Source organism: Anabrus simplex, chromosome 7 (genome assembly GCF_040414725.1).
Source record: "Anabrus simplex isolate iqAnaSimp1 chromosome 7, ASM4041472v1, whole genome shotgun sequence".
NCBI lineage: Eukaryota > Metazoa > Arthropoda > Insecta > Orthoptera > Tettigoniidae > Anabrus > Anabrus simplex.
The window spans coordinates 25,618,191-25,636,762 of NC_090271.1; the positions used below are offsets into that span (position 1 = coordinate 25,618,191).

The 18,572-nt window shown below is 39.9% G+C and overlaps 1 protein-coding gene across 1 annotated transcript in view; it reads right to left on the minus strand.

Moving 5' to 3' along the window:
* Positions 1-373: 373 nt before the first annotated feature.
* The window catches only part of LOC136877672 (uncharacterized), an 814,069-nt gene continuing 795,870 nt past the window's right edge, over positions 374-18,572 (minus strand). The window contains exon 6 of the mRNA XM_068228698.1: positions 374-967. The gene's annotated coding sequence lies outside the window, so the exon portion shown is untranslated. The remainder of the gene's footprint in view (positions 968-18,572) is intronic.

Genomic DNA, 18,572 nt, shown 5'->3' on the forward strand with positions numbered 1-18,572 from the left:
ATTGTTTTAATAATTTTTTATCGCATTGCTACTGGTATTACACTCTGTCTGGGGTACGGTTGTAAATGATATCTTTAGCGAATTATTTTGTCCGAAATATCACAACTTAGCACTGAGGAACTGTAGGAAGAGAAGACTCTTGCCAATTATTTACCTAAATTTTGTTAATAAACTGATACCCCACCCGAAACGACTCAACGTATTGTCTTAAGTGCTGTATTAAAATTAATGTACAGTTAAATTTTTATATGCACTGTGCATTAATTTCGCCACTTAAAGACGTATACATTCAAATGTTTTCCACTAAAAGATTCAAGGAAATAGAAATCTCTTTATCTGAAATTTTAATTAATATTCCAAGAAATGCCTTTCTCTTGACGAAATCAATTTTAGTAATATTAGAATAAACTATTAATTGAATAATATAATTTAAAATTGTGCCACTTCGCTTTGTCTATAAAAGTGTTCCATAATATAAGGACTAGAAATTGTGAATAACTTTTCACATTTAATTTGGAACATTATTGGTTAAACAATTAATGTTCCCAGGTTCACTTTTGTACTTAAAACTAAAGGAAATTAAAGTGCTTGAAGCCGACTTACTTAAAAACACCCCGTAACGATGATAACATTAATTTGGTTCTCTTTTTTTGTTGGTAACACAGGTAACTGATAAATTTGTCCACTTACATTTTTGGTTTTGCAAACATTATGATAATATTAACATTATTTTTTCGCACACATGAAGAAATATTGTCGTTCCACAATACATAATATTTCATTGGTATCTTCTTTCTTCTTCAAACAAATTTTCATTATTAAAATGCTTCTCGTTTGAACACAGAATGCATTTCAATTGTTCTTTGAATAGAAACCCATTGGCCGCCATCTTGAGTCTCGTCTGACGTCACAGCACGGGTGGGGCATCCTCGAAGCATGTGCGGTCACAGTTCCAGCACTGTGCAGCCTGGAAACAAAAGAAATTACACTAGAATAATATGCAAGGCAGTTGTAAAACATGGTAAAGTGCGTCTTTCACACGCACGCAGGTGGAGCAATTAGGCATAATGGCCGCAAAATCTCCCCTTTGTAGCTAATAGAGGTAATAATTTACAAGGTAGGTCAGAGGAGGCAGGAGGGAAAAATTTCGCATTATATTAGAGACATAAATGAGTACAGAGGATATTAATAATAAAAAATAATAACAATAATAATAATAATAACATTTGTAATAACAAAATAATAATCCAGTGAGCAGGTTTGCCGTACCGTTAGGGTCGCGCAGCTGTGAGTTTGCATTCCTGGAAATAGTGGCTTCGAACCCCACTTTTGTCAGCACTGAAGGTGGTTTTACGTGGTTTGCCAATTTCACACCACGCAAATGATGAGCCTGTACCTTAGGCCATGGCCGCTTTCTTCCCACTCCAAGACATTTCCAATCCCACCATCACCATAAGACCTACCTGTGTCGGTGCGACGAAAACCAAATTGGTAAATAATAATAATAATAATAATAATAATAATAATAATAATAATAATAATAACAATACAGCGAGCAGGTTTGCCGTGAGGTTAGGGTCACGCAGCTGTGATTTTCATTTGGGAGATAGTAAGTTCGAACCCCACTTTCGGCAGCCCTGAAGATGGTTTCCTGTGGTTTAATACTTTCACACCAGGCAAATGATGAGCCTGTATCTTTGGCTATGGCCACTTCCTTACAACTCCAAGATATTTCCTATCCCATCGTCACCATAAGACGTACCTGTGTCGATGTGACGAAAAGCAAGTTGTAAATAATAACAATAATAATAATAATAATAATAATAATAATAATAATAATAATAATAATAGATCAATTTGGCTTCAGAAGAAATGTAGGAACACGTGAAGCAATCCTGACTTTACATCTGATCTTAGAGGATCGATTTAAGAAGGACAAGCCCACGTACATGGCATTCGTAGATCTAGAAAAGGCATTCGATAATGTTGATTGGACCAAGCTATTTAAAATTCTGAAGGTGATTGGGATCAGATACCGAGAACGAAGAATTATCTACAATCTGTATAAAAATCAGTCTGCAGTGATAAGAATCGAGGGCTTTGAAAAAGAAGCAGCAATCCAGAAAGGAATGAGGCAAGGCTGCAGTTTGTCCCCCCTCCTTTTCAATGTTTACACAGAACAGGCAGTAAAGGAAATCAAAGAGGAATTTGGAAAGGGAATCACAGTCCAAGGAGAGGAAATCAAAACCTTGAGATTTGCCTATGATATTGTTATTTTATCTGAGACTGCAGAAGATCTCGGAAGCTGCTGAATGGTATGAACGAAGTCTTGGGTAAGAAGTACAAGATGAAAATAAATAAGTCCAAAACAAAAATAATGGAGTGCAGTCGAACGAAGGCAGGTGATGCAGGAAATATTAAATTAGGAAATTAAATCTTAAAGGAAGTAGATGAATATTGTTACTTGGGTAGTAAAGTAACTAACGATGGCAGAAGTAAGGAGGACATAAAATGCAGATTAGCACAAGCAAGGAAGAGCTTTCTTAAGAAAAGAAATTTGCTCACTTCAAACATTGATATAGGAATTAGAAAGATGTTTTTGAAGACTTTCGTGTGGAGCGTGGCATTGTATAGAAGTGAAACATGGACGATAACTGTCCGGCTCCATGGCTAAATGGTTAGCGTGCTGGCCTTTGGTCACAGGGGTCCCGGGTTCGATTCCCGGCAGGGTCGGGAATTTTAACCTTAATTGGTTAATTTCGCTGGCACGGGGTCTGGGTGTATGTGTCGTCCTCATCATCATTTCACCCTCATCACGACTCGCAGGTCACCTACGGGTGTCAAATCGAAAGACCTGCATCTGGCGAGCCGAACTTGTCCTCGGACACTCCCGGCACTAAAAGCCATACGCCATTTCATGGACGATAACTAGCTCAGAAAGAAAGAGAATAGAAGCTTTTGAAATGTGGTGTTACAGAAGAATACTTAAGGTGAGATGGATAGATAGAATTACAAATGAAGACATACTGAATCGAATTGGTGAGAGGAGATCGATTTGGCTAAATTTGACGAGAAGAGATAGAATGATAGGACACATCTTTAGACACCCAGGACTTGTTCAGATGGTTTTTGAAGGAAGTGTAGGTGGTAAGAACTGTAGGGGCAGACCAAGGTATGAATATGACAAGCAGATTAGAGCAGATGTAGGATGCAGTAGTTACGTAGAAATTAAAAGGTTAGCACAGGATAGGGTGGCATGGAGGGCTGCATCAAACCAGTCTATGGACTGATGACTCAATCAATAATAATAATAATAATGAACTACTTCAAGACTTTCAACTAACAAAAGGTACATGCAACAAGAAATCCCTTTCATGGGGGTCGAAAATTAAACATCATAAAACTGAGATTAAACCAGAAGTACTATACGCAGCAGAAACATTAAGCACGAATTTGAAAGGCCAGATGGAGAAACTCAAGCTAAAAGAAAGGATAATTTTAGGAAACATTACAGGACGAAAATTTCAGGATAATATGATAGGCTAATATTCATCAAGAATGAAACACTTTACAACAAAGTTGAAAAACGCTCAAATATCATGAGAAAGAGTGCATCTTAAGTCATCTTCTCAGAATGAACTCTAATAGATTAACCAAAGAAATCTTTGTCTTCTTCCGTAAACACACAACCGAACTGTTTTAAAGGAACAGAAAAAGACCTACTAGAATTAAAAATGACAAAAAAATCACTTTTCGATCGAACAGCTAAAATAATAACTAAAGACGAAAATATAAGGTTCCAAGACAAATCTACATTAAAAGCCAAACCTGTTTTCTCGGAAGATGAGAGGACACGAAAATCAGAAAGAATGAAGAAATACTGGGAACTAAGAAAAGAACAGCACACAGAGAAATGATTGTTTCAGCGTACCCCACAGAGGGCGAAACGTATAAAGAACAAATAATCATATATACTCAAACACCCTTTAGGACTGCAGAGTAATAAACCGAAAGGTGTTCAACCTGATGGCATCACGATAGTGGTGGTCTTCTTATAACGATTTACTCTGTCGTTTTGTTTCAGTTTCATGATCCGTTCTGCTTCCTCATATTTTAATAACAACGCTCTTCGCTTTACGGCCCACTGACTGCATTATACGGCTTTTGGAGACGCCGATGTACCGGAAATTCATCCCGTAAGCACTCATATAAGACACCTCATCAGTTGAATTCATGAGGCTGAATGGAATCTGTCAAAAATTTAGTTCAGGGTTAGAATCCGTCGACAAGATGAGAATCGAAACATATTCCATACTAACCTTACACAACGGAGCAGGTAATACTACTACTACCACCACCACCTGGTGTACATTGTCGTTAAGGTTCCAAGTCTTTACGGTCTGATCATCGTAGTTACCCGGTTCCAACCTTTTTTGGTAGAAAACAATTTGACTTCATCAGAATGTTGGCCAGAAGAGTAAAAGAAATTCACATAATTACATTCCATGAGGAAATCCTGGATTAAATTACAAACCTCTTCTCAGAGTTCATATGCAGTGAGGCATTTGACGCTAATGATAGTGATTCGTCCGTCGGATGGAGACGGTAAGCCTTCAGACGACCCTCTCGGTGTTACTCGACAGGAGTAGGCTATGTGCCAACACCAGGTTTCGCCGTCTCCCTACTTCATTATCAACATCATTTGACACGTAGACATGCAGGTCGCCGATTGGCGTCAACTAGAAAGGCCTGCACCGGGTGAGCCGAACATGTCCTGGGATACTCGCGCCGCTAATGCCTTGTTTACACGATGCCAGTTGATGAGAAAATAGTTTGCGACAATTGCCCCGTAATTGTTGCCGGAAAATCGCTGAGCAGTCCAGTTGAACGAGAAGCCGTTCTCACTAGAAAGCTATTGCCATCGCGGTAGATGACGAGAAGTGCGCAGCGTCTGTAGTGTCCCGTGTGGAATTAAACTTATTTTGTAGTGATATGTGCTGGTAATTCATTACTGAGTCATGAAATTTTTTTACCTCAGTCGCACCGAATCCTTGAATGTTAATTTTATCCGTAAACTCAGGAAGTGCCGCTTGACGCGAATTTTTGTCTTTGTACAGGGCAACGTGCTGGTCCCACAAACACCGTCGTTCCCTAAACAGCTGAACGAATTTTACGTTAGTATCGTCACCCTACTTTGGATCCATCCTTACGCGCCGCCATCTTATGTAGTAGGCCCCCTCAGCCAGCTTCCATAAGAGCCTGTGTAGAGCCGCTACCTTGCGTAAGCTCCCATGACCGGCATCTTTCTCCATAAGACCCTATGTATAGCCGCATATTGTGCAATCGCCCATAGCCGTCATCTTTCTCTATAAGAGGCCGTATACAGCCGCCATGTTGCGCAAGCACCCCTAGGCTGTCTCATAAGAGCACCCACCATCTTGCGCAAGCGCCCATGGCCGGCATCCTTCTCTATAAGAAGCCGTGTACAGCCGCCATATTGCGCAAGCGCCCCTAGGCCGTCTCATAAGCTGTGTAGAGCCGCCATTTTGTGCAATTAGCGTCGGGAATGGCATCCTGCCGTAAACCTAAGGATAGCCCCCTTCAAGATGGCGGATGTGAGGTTAGGCTCGCTCTCTTAGGCGTCGGGAAGGGCAACTAGCCGTTATAGTGAGATTACGTCCCTCAAGATGGGGACTTTGAGGTTAGGCTGGCTTTCTTATGTAAAATCCGCAAGTCGTCATTGCTCTACTAGTATACTAGGAGTCAATGACCTCGGGTTAATGACAGCGGAGTTAGAATCGGCCTAGGTACACTAATACGGGTCAATGACCTCCCATAGAACTTAAATTTCTCGCGCTGCTGAGTCAACAGTCACGTACACAAGGATATACTAACTATAGTACATCACTGAAGTCCCAAAGCAGATAGTAAAAATAAAGTAATACTAGTTTGCAGGCCATACAGCGTACCGGTAACTTTACGGATAGCTTATCCAGAAAACGAGAGAACTGTCAGTCTGTTTATATTTCAACTACGTAACACGAAGACGAGTTAATTTCATACCTACTCCCCAACGGAAAGTCTTAAACATCTACTTCCGCATATAAAATAGAAACTACAAATATTTATATCCGAATATCAACAGAATTTACAAATTTGCAACGAAAATATCTTAAATTACTGTACTTTCTGCGACCTACATGTGGAATAACGCTCGTACTTCTCTTCCGCCTTTATACTGTGACATTATTAAGCCGTTATTTTACCTATGTTCTTAGTTGTTCGTAAACAATTTTAATTCTTAACTTCACGTTGGCCTTTATCAGTGTGTCTGTCATTACAGAATCGGATTTGAAGACGTATGTTTTCGTATTAGTTTTAAATGATAAATGTTACGACATCTAAAGATCCATTAGTTCTGTATTTCATGACTGAATGGAGGGTAATTAGAATAAATAAGAAGATGAACACAAGAAATGCTCGACTAAGTGTACCTACCAACACTCAAACCATTGAATCTGGGATATCACTGTATATTCTTGCTCTCGGTGACGCTAGGCACTTCAGCCAATAGCAGGGCAGCTCTCCGGAATGGCCTACTGACCTGTGAGTTATATTGGAAAACTCCAGGGTCCATAATTGCAACGATTGCGGATGGCAGTTCTGTATACGTACCAGCTGTGAAACGTGAAACGCCTCTTGATCGGTGCTGGCGAAGAACGCAACGGCAAAGCGTCACTGCAACTGTAACTGTTATTTTCTTGCAATGGTTATTTCGACAACGGTTATATTTCAGGAACGGTTGCAATAAAACGGTTGCGTTGTGTCTGTCCCAGCTCTACTATGCATCCAAGAACATTTAAGAATCGAAACTTGCATTCGAAACCAAGTTATCTCGAATCCTACATGACCAAAGATATATTCGAATGCTTCTTTCAGACGGAAGAAAGAGCAGTGCTCGAACTGAATCTTATTTTTGAGCTTGTACGCCAATATCAGTTCAATTCCTTGTGGTGCTGGAACCTGCGGTTTGGGACGAAGAGCAGGTTCTAGGAGAATGTTGTTGATTTATATCAGATTAACTACTGTGACTGCTGGATAGTTGTGATTTTATTTCGAGTGGTACTACTAGTAGATGGCTGTGATAGCATACAATACACATTATCGAAATAATTATATTCTGTAGGTCTACTACATGGTTGTAAAACCAAATTTGGGTGAAGTCTTTTCAAGTGGAATTGTAAGTGTATAGTATTTCCGAAATATGTAAAATCTTTTTTACATACCAAAGACGTTACATATTTTTGATCTTGTGATAGTTCCAAATTTCAGATCTTCTCGAACCTGGCCTCATTACGCACTAAATGTATTAAAGAAATGTAGCACTAAATACATTTAAATACGAAACTAATCTTAATAGGATAGGAATCCTTAGATATACAAGCGAATGGCACTCTGTGTTTGTACTAGTTCAGACTTCAGGGAGATAGTGGGTTCAAACCCCACTGTCTGCACCCCTGAAGGTGGTTTTCCGTGGTTTCCAATTTTCACACCAGGTATATGCTGCACCTGTACCGTAATTAAGGCCACGGCCGTTTTCCTTCCCACTCTTATACCTTTCCTGTCCCATCGTCGCCATAAGACCTATATGTATCTGCGCGACGTAAAGCAACTTGTAAAAAAAAAAAAGAACAGGAAGAGACGCTCTAATCGCCAAGCTCAGTGGACAGGGAATAAAGGAGAAACAAGGAGGAAAACGTTTGAAGCAATTTTCGTAATTACAAATACCTTACGTCTAAAAATTCGAAAAAATCACAGTACAAACTTGAATACAATGCATCTGCTGATTTATCAATTATTTCATCTGATATACAGTAGTTAAATATTATTATCTAATGTTCCAATTTTACATCTCATTACATGATGCGCATTACTCTCTTTATCCCCAGAACCATAATCATGAATATTTCAGAGATACGTCCAGAGATGGCGGTACTATCCTCACTGTTCTGTGATGTTACATAAAGAGTGACTACATTGTTTTGCCTCTAAAAAGTGGCCTCTCTGTTTGAACATCATTAGTGAATACCTCCAGTGGAAGTATTCGAATATTTCGAGACATTGAAGAATCCAGTTATTCAATATTTTGGTCTCGAATACTCCCATCACCAGTTGGAAGATTATCCTTTCGTTTGATACATGTGTAACCACGTCGCAGATAAACTGATGTTGACCTCCAAACAGCGTAAATGATTCGCGTAGTTCCAGCCTTAACTTCACAAGTTACTTTCATGACGGCACTGCCGTACATTAGAGACATGTAATCACGAGTGCTGGATGTGGACCAATTGTTTGGCCTCAGTCTCACCTCATTTAGTCAACATTGAGCTTCTTACTGTAAGGGTAATTTAAAAATTAGGTGTATTCACTGTTTTGAATGACGCAGCGACTCTCCATGCTTCAGGTGGCTGTCGGAGAGATGTTCCTGAGTGTGTTCGAAATATTTTAAAGACAGAGTGTTCCTGCAGGTGTTTCAGACGTATTCAGTGAAACATAATTCGCGTTATACTGTATATTAACAAAAGTGACGGTAACATGTGTTGAAGTATTGTTGTTGTTTTTGTTTGAATTAACACTACATAGACTGGTTTGATGCAGCTCTCCACGCTAAACTTTCCATTTCTAGGTAACTACTATATTATGCACCAGCTACTCTCCTTGTCGTATTCATACTTTGGTCTAACCTTACCATTCTGACTGCCTTTACCTCCCTCAAAAACAAACTGAACAAGTCCTATGAGTCTTAAGGTATGTCCCATCATTCTACCTCTTCTTCTGCTCTCACCAATTCGATTCAGTAACTCCTAATTCGTGATTCGATCTATCCATATCACCTTCAGCATTCTTCTATAACACCACATTTCAAAAGCTTCGATTTTCTTTCTTTCTAAGCTAGTTATCGTTCATATTTCACTTCCACACAATGCCATGCTCCATACGAAAGTCTTCAAAAACATCCTTCTAATTCCTAATTCCTTCTAATTCAATTTTCGAAGTGAGAATTTTTTTTAAGAAAGACCGTTCTTGCTTGTGCTAATCTGCATTTTGTGTCCTCTTTGCTTCTGCCATCATTGGTTATTTTACCACCCAAGTAACAATATTAACCTACTTCCTTCATTTCCTAATCTAATATTTCCATGTCACCTGACTTCGTTCGACTGCACTCCATTACTTTTGTCTTGGTCATATTTTCTTCCGTCTCATGCTCTGCCTATACCAATCAGCAGTTTATCCAGATCTTCTGCAGACTCGAATAAATTAACAGTAACATCGGCAATCCTAGTGGTTTTGATTTCCTTTACCACCTGTTCTAGATAAACACTAAAAAGTAGGGGGTTGGGGAGGGACAACTGCAGCCTTGCCTCACTCCTTTCTGGATCGCTGCTTCTTTTTCAAAGCCCTCGATTCCTATCACTGCGGACTTATTTTTTTTACAGATTGTACATGATTCTTCTTTCTCGGTATCTGATCTCGATCATCTTCTGAAGCTCAAATAGTTTGGTCCAATCAGCAGTCTCGAATGCCTTTTCTGGATCTACGAAATCCATGTACGTGGACTAGTCCGTCTTAGTTCGATCGTCCATGATCAGGAGTAAACTCAGGATTGCTTCACGTGTTGCTAGATTTCTTCTGAAGCCATATTGATCTTCTGTTAACTCAGTTTCAACTTGTCGTGTTGGAGTGTACTACGAATAATGCATGATAACTCAGTAATTATGCATTTACCGACTCGTATCACTACAACATTCTATTCTCTCTACAAATGAGCGATCTATTCCTCAAGTTACTCCCCGCGGTTTAGTTGCATCCTGGACAACATTGAAGAAGAAATGAATCCACTCAACATTTAGGATATCCTTTTATACTTAACAAACACTTTACTGCTGTAAATTTTATTTCACGGGCGGAATTCTCGTGTTGTTATTTTAATAACCGTGTAATGTCTGAGCGGGATTCTGTTACAGGGTCACGTGCAGATGCACGACGCTAATGGATGGTATCATTATAGTTGGTATCATAGCGAACACAATAGTCCTTTATGGCGCGATTAACGTTAGCCGTGATGGGTAGTGCCTGCTAATAGGTTATTGCTTAACTTCTGGGATTACATTACAGCAATGATGAGATGTGTTTACCCTACTCTGGTTTGTTCACCCCAGATTAGTATCGGTGACAACTTACCGCGCTTTGATTTCCATAAAGTGGGATCCATCGCCGACCAATTCGCTCTCATCGATCGAGAGTTTCCGAAGTGGTTTCGGTCATTCGAAACGAAATGTGCAAATTAGACAGAAATCCTATTATACCGTACAGGTAGAAGTAAAAAAAATGAAATGGTGTATGTTTTTTAGTGCCGGGAGTGTCCGAGGACAAGTTCGGCTCGCCAGATGCAGGTCTTTTGATTTTACACCCGTAGGTAACCTGCGTGACGTGATGAGGATGAAATTATGATTAATACGACACACACACCCAGCCCCCGTGTCAGCGAAATTAACCAATTATGGTTAAAATTCCCGACCCTGCCGCGAATCGAACCCGGGACCACTGTGGCCAAAGGCCAGCACGCTAACCATTTAGCCATGGAGCCGGACACAGGTAGATGTGTATTCGAGATATGCAGGAGAGTTGAGAGGCTTCAAGTGGTAGAGTGTTGACTTCTACCTTGAGAGACCAGCTTTCGGTTCCACAAACGGTTAAGATTTTAGAGCTGTTGCACATTTAACAAGTCCGTGATCATGACTAAAGTCCGGATATTTATGCAGTAACAGGTTAGATTGCAAATTAATTTGGTTAGTAGGATGTGTCGGCCACCCGCTCTTCCATAATGTAGCAATAGTAACATAAATTACAGGGGTTCTGACGGACCGTACCCCTAATGTTTATGCAATCCTCATACCATAATCGTTGTGAAAGTAGACTATACTTGTTACTCGTTTCAGTAAGTTTGCATTCTAACCTATTAAAGTATAAAAGTCCGGGCTCTAATCATGACTATTGTTTTAAGAGGAAGTAGAACTAGGCACGTATCATACATTAAAACTACTCATCGGGGAAAATAAAAGATGTCTCACCCTTCGAATATTAACAACAACAACAACAACAACAATAATAATAATAATAATAATAATAATAATAATAATAATAATAATGCCGTGAGGCTATTCTTTATAAATCTTTGAGAAAGGTCCGATTGACTGCAGTTTGGTAGATCTAGAGTAACGGAAATATTGTAATAAAACGACGTGTTTGTCTGAGACATACGAAGTGGTGCAAGAGACTGTCTTGATGCGGTACCTGAAGCCATACGATTATCATTATCATACTATACCCTATTTATTGATTTAATCAGTTTATAGTCCAGAGTTGGTTTCTTCCGCCCTCCCCCGCCACCCTATCCCGCGATCAACGAAGGATCCCACCTCTACCACCTCAAGGGCAGTGTCCTTATCCGTGAGAAGTTCGGACAGGGATAACACTGAGAAGGAGGACCAGTACTTCTCCCAGGCAGCCTCACCTGCTATGCTGAACATGGGTCTTGTGGGGGATGGGAAGATTGGGAGGGACGGGCAAGAAAGAGGGAAGGAAGCGGCCGTGGCCTGTTAAGTACACTTTGCCTGGAGAAGAAGTGGGAAACCGTGATAAAACACTTCGAAGATGGCTGAAGTGGGAATAGAAACCTCTCTACTCAGCTGACCTCCCCAGGCTGAGTGGACCCCGTTCCAGTTTCTTCGTACCACCTTTCAAATTTCGTGGCAGAGCCGGGAATCCAAACTGGACCTCCGGGGGTGGCACTACACCAAAGAGGTGGACTTTATTTATATTATTATTATTATTATTATTATTATTATTATTATTATTATTACCGAAATGATGCATATTATTAAGGCAATTGTAAAAGTAGTTCCACAATATCACTGTAGTGTACATTGTTTCAAACAGCAAATATCAAAGCCACGTATTTCAGTGCTGGGCGAGACGTACTGGAAAGGGAGGTGTTGCTGGTGATCATTGTTTTAATAGGAAGACCAACTGGGCAACCAATCAGAAATGAAGGAAAACGGAAAGTGTCCGGAATTTCGAACAATGAAGATATCTGCACAAATAGAACACGCAGCACACGAACACTTTCCGATGATACTATTTTGATACTATTTTTTTCCTGTCATATGTAGGCATCCGTAGACGCATGCGCAATCTTCTCTTGCTTAGAATAACGACGCCCGTACTAAAGTCTGTATCATTCTCGCAACTCACATAGGATCCACACAGGTTTGTAATATTGGATTTGTAATTTTCAATTAGGAAATTCTACGGTCCAAGGAATTTGTTCACTTCCGATAGCTACAGAAGTATATTAACGTCTCATATATATCAAACGTTTTAACATATTCCCTCGAACTGCTGCAGGTTTACCTGTTAAATGCTGCGGTTATTTTCCTCAACATACACAATGAAAATAAAGTCATGCATGTAATCACATATTAATCCTAATAAATCCAAATTATACTCCAATAGAAAGCTCAGGGACTGATCTAATGACGAAGACATAAATAACAAAACAATATTATTATGATTTCTAACTATTGTAAACTATACTTACAAAACTTTTAAATTAACGAAATTGTTGAAAAAATTTTGCTCAAACAATTTTTTTTTGAAAGATAATTTATTCTTGAAACATGGTATGCTGAAACTCGCAAGTATGTTCGTACATATTCCCGCACAGTTCTCCACTTTTCATTTGGAATGTCAAGTAAAACGCAATTGTTCATCCAAACGGATTTTGAGTTTTCGGGAATTTCGATCTTTCAGCTTATCTTAGTTTTCTTTGGTCAATTTCTTCTTTCCTGTGTTGTGATCGAAGTCCTTATAACAACCTACGCAAATACCAACAGTTCACACTTATCCTACGCTGATTTCATCAAATATTGGCGTATTGCCAATAATAACATAACCTTATTGCTTGTTCTTTAAAGGGCCTAACAGCTAGGTCAGCGGCCCAATAACATAACCTCAACCGACTTGAACATCATTCTTGTTATCGGAATATTCCAGTATTCCCGAGCACCTCGTACAGTACTTCGCTGTCACTTTCACAATAATCACTGTCACTAAAATCTTCGGAAATCAACCGCTTCATTTCAGAATCGTCAACAAAGAGGGCTGCCATCTTGATTCTAAGAACATACGAAAGTAGTTCCACTTCTACGGCTAATTAAACTTCTCCTAAGCGTTTCTTGTCTTTCTAAGACTTTCAAAAGTGAAGATAAAAGTATAGTTATTCATGTGGCACCTATATTAGTGCCATCAGGTGTTCAATTATAAACCTACGGCGAGACGGCGGTGGAAGAACGACACCATCTCCCAGGAAGACGATCGCGCTTGACGAAACAATGCCACGTCTTCCAGAAAGAGGGTCCCCACTTCTAGGGTCATAAAGAAATAAAACTTTATTTACTGACCAAACTAGATAAAGTTCAACAATAAATCTCCATACAAAAGAAAGTAATGGTCGTGAAACTGACATTCAACCACACAAAAATAGCAAGTGAACGCAATTACATGTTTCTAAGCAAGGAACATAGAGGCTTTGTAACTTAATACAGTCGCCATTGTTCGATCATTACGCGCACCACTAGAATAATACTCCGTATGCTATGAGGAGAACTACAGCAAATTAACCTCAATGGCTCCGCGTGAATCGAACTGCGAAAGGCAATCTTGTTAAACGCTAGTAGCATTGTTCGAGAGTTGTTGGAATAATCTTATCAAATTGAAATTTCACCCACCAACTGCAACAGGGTGTTTATAGGCACTTAGTATACGTCTAATACAGAATGCGGAGCAACTATACTCAATAACACTGCGACATAATAATAATAATAATAATAATAATAATAATAATAATAATAATAATAATAATAATAATAATAATAATAATAATAATGACGACTTCCTCTCCTGAACTAGGGACTGGACAAATCAATTACTTGAATGAATGCGCAGTTAATATTAGCCTCAGAATCTCCTATACCAAAACCCACCTCTTTTCTAACATATTGTTTTAAATGCTATTTGTTCGGGGCATCGACCTATAGAGATCTCTTCCCCCTACTTGCACCACGTGATATGAACCTGAGTGTAATTGGAATGAAGGAAGGAATGGAAGAAGTGTAGAGTGTTGAATGTGAGGAAAGGAACTTTAAGGACGACACAAACACCCAGGGTTATTAACCATTTGCAATTAAAAACCCCTGACCCAACCGAGAATCGAGCCCGGGGCCGCCGGTTGACAGGCGGACGCATTGCCCCCTACACCACGGGGCCGGACCTTCTAACATCATACATGCTCCACCACATCTCCTGGCTACCCACGGTAGAATCTTGAAAGTGGAAAAATAAAATTACCTTGGTGAATGCGTTGAATCCAATAATTCTGAGAATTTTGCCATTTTATCACGTGTCAGCAAGTTTGAAACGTATATATGTATTAAAAATTCCATCTCTCGAAACGGAAACATTTTACATTATCAAACTGTAATTAGACCTGAAGCACTGCGTGCAGCATAGACTGCTTGAAAAACAGGCAATTAAGGAAAGGAGGCTTATCCGAAAAATTCTTAGTCCCGGTCTCAAAGATGCTGTTTGCAAACTTCGGAGCAATTTAGAAATATATTCCCACACTGAAAAGATAACAAGCGTAATCCGGAAAAGAAGGATAACATTTTACGCTTACCTCTTCAGCTGGCAATCGGAATCTGTAAACTTATGCTACCCTACTTTAGAAGTCTCAAAACGATTCCTCCTTGGTTGCTGGAGATCGATAAAGATGTTTTAAAGTATGAAATCTCAGAAACAGATATTCAACTCAGACACAAACATAAAAATATTCACCAAGAAGAAGTCCCACCACGACTGAAGCATGTCCATTCTGATACATGGAAGAAAGCACACTCTTAAAGGATGAAAACCTGGTGGGCCCGCAATAGGACAAACAGTTCAGACCTCGCGGTCCTCAGTGACCCTAACGATAAATAATAATAATAATAATAATAATAATAATAATAATAATAATAATAATAATAATGGTAAATTTTCAAGGATGCAGTTGAACAGGACTAACAAGAGCCCTTTTGAGAGGAAATTGCTTGTAATTCGTTGAGGATATAGTGATATTGATTGTAAGAGCGACGAAAACGGTTGAAGAACTGGTGATAGCAAAGGAGGCTGGGATAAGTCTCGTATGAGAAGACTGAGTTCGTGACTAACAAGAAGGAGGTCCCTCCACGGCAAAAAGTTGAGAAACGAAAAGACAACGATAGTTAAATATTAAGTACTTTAATTAAACGAATGCCAGCGCCCGTAGCCGTGTTGAAACACCGGATCCCGTGAGATCTCTGAACTTAAGCAACATTGGGCGTGCTCAAGATTAAGATGGGTTGCACGCGCTGTTGGTGGAGGTAAGGGAATGGAGGAGCGGAAAGGAACTGGCCACCCTACCGAACGTAGACTCCGGTTCGGGCACATCTCTGCCGATGTTCGGACCTGACTTCGGGCAGAATACACCTTTACCTTACCTTTAATTAAACAAAGCTCCTTCAACTCAAACTTTGCCTCGGGTTATAGGGAAAGTGTGACTTCTTTTTACCCGGATTCGGTTCCCGACGAGATCAGGGATTTTCAACGGGATATGGTCGCTGGTTCGAGGTCCACGCAGCCTACGTTATTAAAATTGAGGCGATTTCTGACACTGAGATTGGGAAGCAGAGAACAACGCCCGGGAGTATTCGACGTACCGACAACACGCCACTTCGCAATCATCATAAATAGTTTCCAGCTATTTTTACGAAGGCTGTGAAGGTTCTCCTTCCCGTTACAACATCCTGTTTATGCGAAGTAGGACTTTCCGAAATTCGAATGTGCCGCTAAAGCACGGCGAGAGAATGGAAATAGAAGTAGTAATAAAGCAAATGACCTTTACGAATTGAAAACACCAAACTAGAAGAGTTTAATTGTTAGATTTAGATCTTTAAGGGACATACAACTAAACACATAATAATACTAAAAGTTTTAAGCTCAAAAAGCATTGCAAAAGTGAGTCAAAACTCCTTATCAATACATTCAGACACCTCTTCCGTCTTAATTCTAGAAGTATTTCCGTACGCTTTAATTAACTTCATACGGCAGTTCTTCAAACATCGTAATTAAGTAACCAGGAAAGAAATTAATACAGAAATGACAGAGGTTTGAAGCTGCAGTGTTCAAAGCTAGACAATTAATCGTTTTGAATTTTTCTTCAGAATTAATTTATCCAGCTATTTTTCTTCTTTTCTTCATTTTTACGAAAGCTGTGAATGCTCCCCTTCACTTCTCTCTCCTGTTCATGCGAATTAGAATTTTGTGCAATTCTAAATGTATAATGTGATGTGAGGGTGGGCTTATGAAATATTCGGCCAAAAATAAAGGAGTTAATGGGTCCGACTCGTTGACCGAACGGTCAACGTATTGGCCTTAGGTTCAGAGGGTCCCTGTTACGATTCCTGGCCAGTTCGGGGAATTTAATCGCTTCTGATTAATTTTTCTGTCTCGGGGACTGGGTGTAAATGTCCGTCCCAACACTCTCCTCATCATATTCAGACAACACACCACACTGCCAAGCACCACAGAAACACGCAATAGTGATTACATCCCTTCACATAGGGTTGGCGTCAGGAAGGGTATCCGGCCGTAAAACAGGGCCAAATCCACATGTGCTACGCAGTTAGCACCCGCGACCCCACAGGTGTGGGAAAAAGTGGTAGCGAAATAATAATAATAATAATAAGAAGAAGAAGAAATAATAATGAAGGAGATACTGGGAGAACACTAAGCTCAAGTTACACATAAATTTTGCTTCTTATAAGATCTTGTTTTAACTATTAATAAACAATTATAATCATAATGTATAATAATTGTCGTGGTGTTTGGCTCCATGGCTGAATTGTTAGCGTGATGACCCTTGGTCCAGAGGGTCTCGGGTTTGATTCCGGGTGGGCGGGGGATCTTAACTTTCTTTGGTTAATTCCAGTGTGATTCATCATAGGTAGGGACCCATCCTCACAGACTTGCGGGTTGCCTATACGCCTTCAACTCGGAAGACTTGTACCAGGCCTCTTCAGGGGTCACAAGGCAGTATTTTGCTATTATTGTAGGGCCGATGATCTAGATGCTAGGCCCCTTTAAACAACAAGCACAAAGCTATTATTGCCGTGGGTTAGCTCCAATTACGATATTTCAAGATAATTTCGTCGCTTTCCTCTCGGGCATCTGCTGACGAACGGGAGAACAACTTAGAATACACCGACAGTCAAGTATTCACAAATTCAAACTGTCATTGTCAGAAAAAGCTTCTTCGTGGACAGACGTGTCTTCTTCTCTGAAGACATCAAGCATATTCTGCGCGAAACGTAAAAAAATTGTCCTTATATTCATGACACGGAGAAAGCCTAAAAGCTGCATTACCATGTTTATAAATGCGGCCCGCGAAAGCATCAATCTAAATAAATAAAATGTGCAAGAATAAAATGACGATTGCATCATATTGTAATAATTTTCCGCCACGAAATTACCTAGCTATGTTAAACTTCAAATAATTTTATAAATTTCTTTTATTTGAGAACAATGTGCTGTATAATATGAGTGTGCCATTAGATTACAAACGACATCTTTAGTTTGCCATCTGGGATCAGCACTTTCATCCCTGCAGTTTTATCATAATCATGGAAACCATCACGAAAGACCTTGTAGAAACCAGCTCCTTGCACCCACATGTATGCCGATGAAGTTTGTCTGTAAACAGGACTGAGCTCCAAGGGCAAGTGCAATCATGGACAACCCACCAAGGGGTGTTTGGAATACGTCTTAATATTTAAAAGATGGAATACACGACGACAGATCCGAATGTTATGGATGCCATTAAAGCTGACGTCCCAACAATTACTGCCTATGAGATCTTGAGCATCTAAACAGTCAAGCGTGTCAGTAATGAGTGACTGAAGTCTGTAACAAGTCAATTCCTGAGCGGTTAAAGTACAAAATATATCAATGGCCTGGTTCTAATACTACGTCTCTGACAATGCTCTTCCTATCTATCATCTTCCTGAAGCCGAATGTAAAAAGACAATTTCCACGACACGGAGTCTTCTTTTCTTGGAGACCAAGAACTTACATCCGTACTTTTTTAAATACATGGGTGTAATTTTTCAAACCCTAAGTAATGTATTCACCCTCCATCTCACGAACCGTCTAAATGCATCAATGAGAGTAATGTCTGACATTAATGAACACATGACCGGGCGAGTTGGCCCTGCGCGTAGAGGAGCGCGGCTGTGAGCTTGCATCCGGGAGATAGTAGGTTCGAATCCCACTATCGGCAGCCCTGAAGATGGTTTTCCGTGGTTTCCCATTTTCACACCAGGCAAATGCTGGGGCTGTACCTTAATTAAGGCCACGGCCGCTTCCTTCCAACTCCT